The sequence below is a fragment of the Pinus tabuliformis genome, chromosome 6, assembly GCF_031772625.1.
Source record: "Pinus tabuliformis cultivar Carrire ecotype Pingquan chromosome 6, CPIR1, whole genome shotgun sequence".
Classification (NCBI taxonomy): Eukaryota; Viridiplantae; Streptophyta; class Pinopsida; order Pinales; family Pinaceae; genus Pinus; species Pinus tabuliformis.
The window spans coordinates 2,009,486,810-2,009,496,930 of NC_142292.1; positions in this window are offsets into that span (position 1 = coordinate 2,009,486,810).

Genomic DNA, 10,121 nt, shown 5'->3' on the forward strand with positions numbered 1-10,121 from the left:
AGGAAAGCTAGTTGAGCTGGTAACTGAGGGTCATATCCTTTATGATTAAAGGCCACAAGATTGGAATCCATTGGGTCAATCCCACCTATTGCTGATAATAAAGCTTGCTCTTGGGAGAGGCAATTTTTCAGTACCTCAAGTGTCGACATAGCGGACGACGATTGGGCCAGGTCCTCTATTATATTATAATTCTGTGCTATTTTTGCACGAGGATTAAATGTTGATTTTTGCACTACTCCCTTTGGCGACTTTATCATTTGTTCAGGAATGATGGGTGGCACAGCTTTGGTCAAAGTTGTTGTCGAACTACTAGGTTGTTCATTAGCCTTGTTATTCGACACCTGTGGATTCCCGTAATCTTTATTCCTTGCCAAAATATCATTTTGCTGCTTTGAGATAGACAACATAAGCACTTGGGATCGGGAAGGATTTTGATTAGCAACCAGTTTGGTTCCCGGGCTTGGAACGGATCAGTCAATACTGATGAGGTTTTTGAACTCTTAAAGAGTTTCTTAACTTCAGCTATATGTGGACAATCTCTCGTCCAATGATCCTCATCGCATATATGACACCCCGCAGGGGGTTTCCTTTTTCTCCCTTTATTTTTCTTCTTACCCCCCTGGTTGCTTCAGTTGTTTGCCCTTGTCGGTCGACACAGCATTTACTTCCGAGGCAAGAAGTTCCTCATTTGCATTTTGACTGGAAATCTTACGGGCCTTTTTAGATGTAGCCTTTGTCGATTTCATGTCTGTCGCGCCAATCACGCCATCACCGGCATGAGAGTCATTGTTCGATTTAGGAGGAAGAGGAATTGAGAATTCCGGTCTAGGGGCGTCGGGTATTTTGTCGTAGAGCGTGTCGGACTGAGTATAGATTAAGTCCAGATATTGCGCACGAGCTATAACTTGCTCTTCCGTTACGACTCCCCCCTTTGCCACATCTTCCGTGATGGAAGGTAATAATGACTTGATAAACCATTCAGCTAATAGCTGATCGGGAATGTACGTTTTTACCATCCTGCAACGACGTCGCCACTCATGTATATGATCAGATATGTGAGTGGTTGTTGTCTGTTTGAAGTTGGTAAGGAGTTTTGTTCCCGTTTCATACCTTATCGGTAATTGAAAGTGGGTTAAAAAGGTTGTGGCTAAGGTACTGAAGTTGTCGAACGAAGCTCTAGGCAATTCAATATACCATTTTGCCGCTGGACCCGTTAACGTCCTCTGGAAGAGGCGAAGCCTTATCGAATCATCGTTGACGGTGTTTGATGAACACCACAGATGAAATGTCATCACATGATTCGACGGATCTTCACCCAGATTTCCATTAAATTTAGGAATATCTGACGGAAGTTTATGTGGAATCGCTGGCCACCAAGGGGAATAAGCAATTGGATCATTCGTCACCCAGTTTAGATCTGGTAATTCTAGAGTTGCTACAAAGGGAAACTGTTGATTCAGGTTAGGCGAAGCATACCCAAGATAAGATGGAATCGCCTGAGAAATGGGTCTTTGCATACCAGCATAATGTATTTGATGTTGGCAACTTTGACAAGTTTGATGGGCATAACCACTATAATATGGTTGTTGATAACCGCTTTGGAAATGTGGTTGCCCATTACTTACAAAGACTTGTTGCTCAGGTCCTTGATATGATTGCTGGAATGGCGGTTGTTGAGATTGAACCAGCCCTGGTTGTTGGACCATTTGCTGTTGTCCAATACTGGATGATTGACCAAGATGGGGAGTCATAGTACTTGTTTGAGCCTGAGTCGCTCCAGATAAGGAGGCACTAACCTGAGGTTGCGATTGAGTCGTTGAGACAAGAGGTTGTTGTATTGCAACCTGAGAAACTTGGGGTTGACATACAACAGGTAACGCTTGTACTTGCGATGCAGTCACCATAGCAGGTATAGTGGGAATATCCGACACAGGGTGGACTGGTTGCATTGAATATACAACCCTTGGTTGTTGAGGCAGTATTGGTACCCAACCGCTGGATGTAATTCCAGTTTGACCTGAACTTTGTTGTAAACTCCCATATGGTTGTTCTCCGGGAGGGAACAATGAAAAGGCATATTGCCCTCCATATGGCGGAAATCCAGTACTTAAAGGGCAAATTGGCCTTTGAAGACAGATTGGATCAATTTGTTGAGTTTCAACATAATAAATACCAGATGATAATCCGGATGAAGAAATAGGAACTAACCATGTCGTCGAAGCAGTCCCTGATGGGACTCCGGCTTGTTGTTGATAACTTGCCGAGACAGATGGTATACCATTGAACATCATTGGAGTAGCAGTAGGAGGCTATGCCACTGCTGTGTCGGACGACACAGTCCTAGATGTCGACGGTTGTTCAGACATATCTAGTCTATCCAACAGATTTTCTAGCGATTCTCCAAGAACTTGCGATGAAAAGAGACTAACTTCGAAGACCAACGAGGGAATGGTGATGATTATTCTGTTTAAATTAAATTTTACGACGCTTGGACACAACTTGTTTTTTCAATTTTAAAGAGTCGAGAAAAAACAAAAGATGACTCTAGTCTCCTTCGATTTTTAATGAGCCTGAAGTGACAAGTGCTCAGATGGACCTTTTCCGTTAAGGAGTCTGAAAAGGAACGAAAGGGACTGCTCTGGAGTTCTAGGTAGAGGGTGTTCCAAACCAATCGCAAAACCGTAGAATACTTTTTAAGGTACGGGCGGTCAATCTTCCCGAATGCTGTGTTCAGTGCATTGCGATCAGTAGGGCGGCCGACACGGCTTCCTATGGATAAAGGTTTTATGCCTATAGGGGTCTCCCAATATATACTCGACGGTAGGTGGGAGCACAATCCGTACTGGCACTTATCGTCTCTCAGGAGGAATCACCCAACCATCAGTGAGGCCGACAGTCACCAGGTTTTACGACGCCGGAACACGTCTCTAGCCTAGACCTCTATGTTGTGCGTTAAGTTCCAATGCGTTGTTAAGTTCATTCAATTTATTTTAGGTTGATCTTTCTTAGAAGTTTGCCTTTTTGGATCACCACGAGATGTAGATACAATTCCTAAATGCAGTCTAAAGATGATAAACAAGCTTTTATCTCTTTTCAACAATGAAAATCCTAGCTACAAGGGGAAAAGAAAGACACAATCTTTTCTCCAAGAGCATAGAGCACACTGTAAATGCACTTTTCCTAAATCAAACCATACAAATTATCAATATGCAAATGCACAAATGCATGTATTTGTTTTCACTTTCTTAATATTGATGCCTAAAAAGAAAGCTGTTGTACAAATTTGAATTCGATTTCAAGTGAAAATACAAACAAGTTTCTTTTTGAAATCAAAAAGACGATTACGACACTTTATGATTTTGAAGTAAACACTTGTTTTCACACTAGAAATTTACAAATTCAAACCAAAATACAAAAGTAAAAGCGCAATCAACTGTCAACAGCAAACAAATTTACTCCTAAGATCAAAACGACACTTACGACAGGTCTAGATCTAAAGGCGACAGTATGACTAGTTTACTTTTGTAATGGGAAACTGCAAATGATGTAACAAATACACAAAAACAAATACAGTTTATTTTATACAACTGAGGCGGAATTAAGGCAAAGAAAAGGGGTTTTCAGATAGGTACACACACTGATAACAGGCTGCAAAAAACAGAGATAAAACTGAACACAAGGATGCAAAGAACCACAACTGCACAGGGCAAAGGCTGATCAGCGCACCTGTTGCACAGAGAAACTGAATTGTAGCACAAGTAGCCTTCTCGGGACCTGCGTTGAAATGCAGAGTCTCTTCACAGAGCCTGCGCTGAAGCAGAAACAAGAATTGTCTCTGGGTTCTGGGTCACAGTTTGCAGTTTGATCTGAGGTTTTTGGCCGGATAAAAGCTATCAATAAGGTACAATTAGAAGGATGATTTAAAGGAGGAATAAGAGCTATCACAAAGGGTAGTTAGAGAATTTGTGGATCAGCTTGTTCAGATCATAAACAAGCCCAGTGAGTGGACTAGAGTGGTAGATCTCTACTTTGCATTTGTAAATGGCAAATGCAGTTCGATTCGCCACTCCTAAGTTTATGAGAAGAACAACAATAGAAACACAAATAAACTAACTAGATACGATCCTCAGCGGAGTCGCCAATTTGTTGTTGGGAAAAGTATCTATTCAGAACGCCCCTATCCCACTCTAAGGTGTGATAGTGCCTTAGCAACAAACAAGGAAAACTACTTGAGTATTCTTCTTTATGAGATGTAAATGAGGAGAAAGGATGTAACTAACCTGTGTCTTCCGCTAGTTTGTTGATCCAATCGCTCCTCTCTTCAATGGCTCCCAACTCCCTCCTCCCTTACCGGCCCAGCTTCACCGAATTCCTACAAGATCACAAGAGAGAGAAACTACACGAAGATATAGATATACATTCATAAAAAGCTCAGGATCAGATTAAGCTAAACATGCAAATATAACAAAACATCATTGATACAGAGCATGTAGGAGAAACTCAAATAGTTTATTGATAGAATAAGAAAGTCCAAGAGGAGATACAACCAAGTGAGTCCCGATCCAGCATCTACCTCCCAGCAAAGGAATCCCTTCCTCTCCTCCAACAAAGCATAAATCACCAAATGTACTAATCTCAATCTCAAACCAACAGCAATTCTCTGCAAAGTACAAAATTCCAGCCTCTGGATCTCTGGGATGAGGGATCCATATATAGATGTAAGCAGAGAGGATGAGCCAGCTTATGTTTTGACTTGTGGCTTCTCTCTGTCAGTTATTGCTTCCACTTGGAGACTGAGAGCCTCTTACTCATCACTTGGTCGAATTCAGTGAGGCAAGTGTCATTGGAGAAGATTCTGGAAGCTTCCATGGTCTTTCCACCTCGTTGAATGACTCTGCCACTTGTCATTTCCCGCTCAACGCACCTGGGTAGTGCATTCAAGTGCGTTGCAACGCACCTAGCCATTGTATTTGGGTGCTTTGCAACGCAGGCAGCTAGTGGAGCTTCTGAATTGATCCTGATTTGACTAGTTCTGAGTGGTTTTTGGTGGAGAACTTCTGGGAGAAGCTGTCATTGGTTGACCTTGTTCCTTTAGGAGCTGTAACAACATCTTTAGGGACTTTGGATCCCTTGGATTATGGACATTTCATGCTCAAAACTGTAAGGCACAAAAATGTCTATAACAGGGAAACTTCGAGCCAGGTGGGCTGATGGATCACATGCAGCCATACCTCCAGGTAGGAGGTGGGGTGATGTGGATTGATCATCCCAAGGAGGAGGGGCAGGATCCTTGAGGTACCCAACCTCTTGGATGAGACCTTGCTACGGGAGCCCCGATGTGGAGTAGCAGGAACTGACTGATTGGGTAGAGACAGATGCGGATGGAGCGGCAGAGAGAGCAACAGTGTAGGGAATCCCAGGATAGCGCATAGCTAGCAGGCTGCAGCAATGCGAGAGTCACAAGTGTTTTGCACAGTGCTAGGTGGCACAGAGAAGTGTGCAATGGTGCGAGATGCATGGAGATGTTGCAGTAGTGTTGATGTCAGAGAAGGAGCACTTGTCAGCAGCAGGTAGAGCTTCAGCATAAGAGTATGTTCCTAGCCCAACAGAGTGGTTAGTTGGGAGTGTTTTCGTTCCAAGTGTTGTTGGAGCAAGTGGACCGGGCAAATGTGTTGCATGCAGAACATTCCAGAGTTGCAGGATAGGGGTTGCAGATAATCCATATCTTGTTGAGAGGGAGTGTTGAAAATGCAACAAGATGATGGAGCTTAGTGAAAAGGAGTCGCCTTCAGTAAGTGGGCCCGCAGGCTATTTTTGGTGCAAAGTCTAGTTTTAGACTATGTCTATTTTTAGACATATGGATCATGGTCTATGAGTTGCAGGATGCTATTTGTGGATGACTGGTCATGTTGGTAAAAATATATGGACTTGTATTTTTAGACATATGGGCGGATTCTATTTTTAGACTGCCAGGCTAAAAATAGAACAGTCAAATATTATTAGCTCTTAATAATATTTGGACTATAAACATTATCTTATCCTCTTGGAGCACTTCAGTTCGAGCTACGGATGTGGCACATGCAACTTTCAGAAGGAAATACGCTTTTATTATGGGTCATTTGAGCTATTGCATGATGGACTTCAGTTATAACTCATGTGGTTGAGTTTGGTGGAGTTGATTGAGGAGTTGATGGAGTTGTGTTCAGTTTGACTTAGTTGAACTAGTTGTATTTAGTCTAACTGAAAAAACACTAGTGATGAGTGATGTGAATTAATTGTTAAATTAATTCACTAATTATTAACTCATAAAGCAACTAAAGAATACATTAGTTAACTCAGTGCATGGACAGTTCAGTGGAGACAGGTGTTAGAGGTTGAGATTGCTATCAGTTGTGACTATAGTTGTGCATGAGATCTTGCACAATCAATGGGATTGAGTAATGCCAATGAGGATTGCGTGGTTCAGCCAAGGAAATATGAGTTTTCTTCAGCCATTCATCATCTATTCTCATGCAGGATTGCGCAGTGGAGGCAGGCAAGCAGCAGGAGGAGATTTGAACCTATGATTGATTAAGATCTGAGCTAGTTTGTGTGTAACAGGTGGAGATAGTACTGAGTACTTGTGAGGAGTATTGTACTATGTGTTGTTACATGTTCTCAATCATTATAATATACAGATAGTGTGGGGTTTTCAGATGTATGCTTTCCCCGGGTTACATATTGTGTTAATGTGCGCATGCGATTAATGTTTCATTGTTTTTAATTCCGCAAAATTGATGATGAACGTAGAGGAGGTTATGTATTATGCATGTATTCCGAAATAGTGTATAATCGGGATAATCTCTGTGAATAAGTGTCATATTATTCAAAATTTCTACAGTGGATGGGATCATAGTTGCACAAGAAGTGATTCACTCATTGAAGAATTCGCGACACAAAGGAATGATGATCAAACTTGACTTAGCAAATGCTTATGACAAGCTAAGCTGGGAATACCTCTAGAGAATCCTAAAAGCTTATGGGTTTGATGATAAATGGATAGAATGGATAATGTCTATGATCTCCACTCCAAGCATGTCCATACTGTTAAATGGAACACTTACAGAAACCTTCAAGTCATCCCGTGGGCTTAGACAGGGGGACCCACTGTCACCATTCCTGTTCATAATAGCAGTGGATGGTTTGGGTAGATTAATAAAAGCAAGAGTAAATAGCGGGAAACTAAAATACCTTAGATTATGGGGAGAAAAACTAACCATCACACATCAAAAATTTGTAGATGATGTAATGATGTATAGTCAAGCCAATCTTAAGGAAGCGAAGAAACTACTAGAAATCCTTGAAGAGTTTACAAAAGCATCAGGAACAGAGATAAATAAGGATAAAACAGAAATCTTCTTCTTCAATACCTCAATTATTCCAAAATCATTCCTAGCCAGAACAATGGGGTTCTGAATTGGGAAGTTCCCCACCAAATATCTAGGAGTGCAGCTCAGCAACAAGAAAAATAGAATAGCGAACTGGGGAGGCCTGATAGGGAGAATTAAAAAAAGAATGGACAATTGGACGTTCAGAATGCTGAACATACCAAGTCACCTCATCCTCCTTAAGTCAGTCCTCCAAGCAATACCAATATACCAAATGGCCAGTCAAGCTATCCCAAAAGATATATGCCAAAAAATGGTGGAAATTTTCAAAAAAATTCTATGGCAAGGAACAAGAAAAACTAAAAAGTGGGCACTGATCTCATGGAAATGACTGAGAAAATCATTAACAGAAGGAGGATTAGGGTTGCGTGCTCCATATATATTAAACCAAGTAATGGGTGCAAAAATATGGTGGAGGTGGATTCAAGGAGGAGAAGATCTATGGAAATAGCTATGGGAAAAGAAATATGAGATGGCAAGGTCCCCTGAAGGAAAATTGTGAAGCCAATCAGAAAATAAAGGCTCAGCAATTTGGAACCTAGCAAGGTCAAATAGGGCCCTGATAACAGAACATAGTTTTTGGGAAATTAGGGAGGGCGATGTTGGAGAGGTAAATCCCCTCTACGGATAGAGGCGATCCCTACTAGCCCAGCAAGGGTCTAGCAACAATCAAACAATGCTGCTATGCATGTTCCTAATTACAATTAAACAAGAGGTAAAGAGCACCTACTTGGATTCCCGCGCTGTCGTTTGACGAAGAGATGTTGCCTTCGCTCCTTCGCTTTGGCTGGTCACAATCCTTCGCGATCTCCATGAATAGATACCTGCACACACGAAGAGGAAACAAACACAAGCGTGAAATCTAGTAAAAGCAACCATACATCAGTCAGAAAAGATGTAATTCACATTTAACCATTGCAAGTACAAATGAGAATGGAACAATAATAGCAGTCATCTATTATTAATCAGAATAGAGAAGAGTACAACCAAATGTTCTGACGTCGGTAACCTTCTCAAGAGGGGCCGGTCAGCATGTATCTCAAGCATTCACCTTTGAGGATGATTCTCCCAAGACAAACAACTCTCTCTCACACACAAGCAACACAAAACAACCTTCCCTAAGCAATCAATCACTTCCACACCTAGCACACCAAATACCTATAATAGCAGCAATCTGAGCACTATAAGCTCTATACAATCCAAGCTATGTCTAACTAGCTACTCATGGTAATGGTGGGAGTTTATATAGGAGAAGGAGCCTCCTAAAAGGGTGGAAGGATGAGCTTATCCTTGAGGGAAATGGTTGCAAAGGGTCAAACAGACATGCCATAGAAGGGAGTCGACATTCACAAAGCTAACAACCAAGCCTGGAGTTATCTGGAAGGCTGGTTGTTTGAACAAATTCGCCCAAACTGGATCAATGCGGATTATGAGGCAACTGACGTGATGTCGCCGTGTCTACATAACTGGGACAGTCATGTCAGCGCGGAAGAACACGGGAAAGGCGCGCTGGCGACCAACGCGGAAAAGTGATGTCCTTCCGAGCTGGCAGCGCACGGAATACACTATGGAGCGCCAGTCATCGCGGGTATTTGTCAAACAGACGCGCTGATGAATAAAACTTTAGAAAAATGGGTTTTTGGGCCAGTTCAGAAGGCATGAACTTTAGTGATTGGCACAGCAGGGTGACTGACAGGAAGGCAGTGACAAATTACTGTGTAACAGATGCCCCCTAAAGCATGAAGACCGAGAGAGTGGGAGGGGTGAAATGCTTTACAACGCACGCCGAACTGGAACACCACCAGGAAGGACCGAAATATCTCTGATAATCAAGTACATGCAGTCTAGGCATGGGCGCAGCCATCCAAAAGACATGCGAAAAGGTCTGTGGAGTGGACGCAGCCACCCAGCTAAAGAGACCAGAATAATGATAAGGTATGGTCGCAGCCATCCATGAAGACTCAGGTATGGGCGCAGCCATCCATCAATGAGTCATGTAATGATCATCCACAAAATTGCAGCCTGGACCATAACAGACAGGGATCCAGGGTCTTGCGCTCCGTCTCGATCCGAACAAAGTACAAGTTCAAGCATGTGAATGTATGAGTTGAAGTCGAACATGCATGAACATCGTCTGATTACCAGTCAATGATGAAAACTGTTAACAGACGCGAGAGATACCACCAATAATGACAATGGCCCTCAAGGTACTATAGGTACAATCCGCGGCATGTGAATCAATGAGCTGGTGTCGAACACCCACGGAATCATTCGATCGGAGGCCAATGATGAAAACCTCTCGTCGAACACGAAGAACCTGCCATTGAGGCATGCAGGCTCTAAGGCACCCGAAGGGAGTCTCTAAGTCACCTTCCCGGATAATGAGCTGAAGTCGACAGGAAGTGACCTTGATCGAAGGTGGGCCATAATGATTCCCACATCATCGACGCGAGACAGAAGAAAAATGATTTGTGTGAGATAGCAGATGAGGTTGTATTATTGCAGAGGTCAACTTCTCTTGAACATATCGGCGGCACTGTAGCGGGTTTGGCAGTATTTGACATCAAATGAGCAAAGGGTATAGTGATGATGGCAATGGGCAGATGAGAGGTCGAATAGGATAACCCAAACCCACGAAGGCCAGTGAAAAACAAGATGAGATGGTCCCACCCAGACACGAAGCAGAAGAGTGCC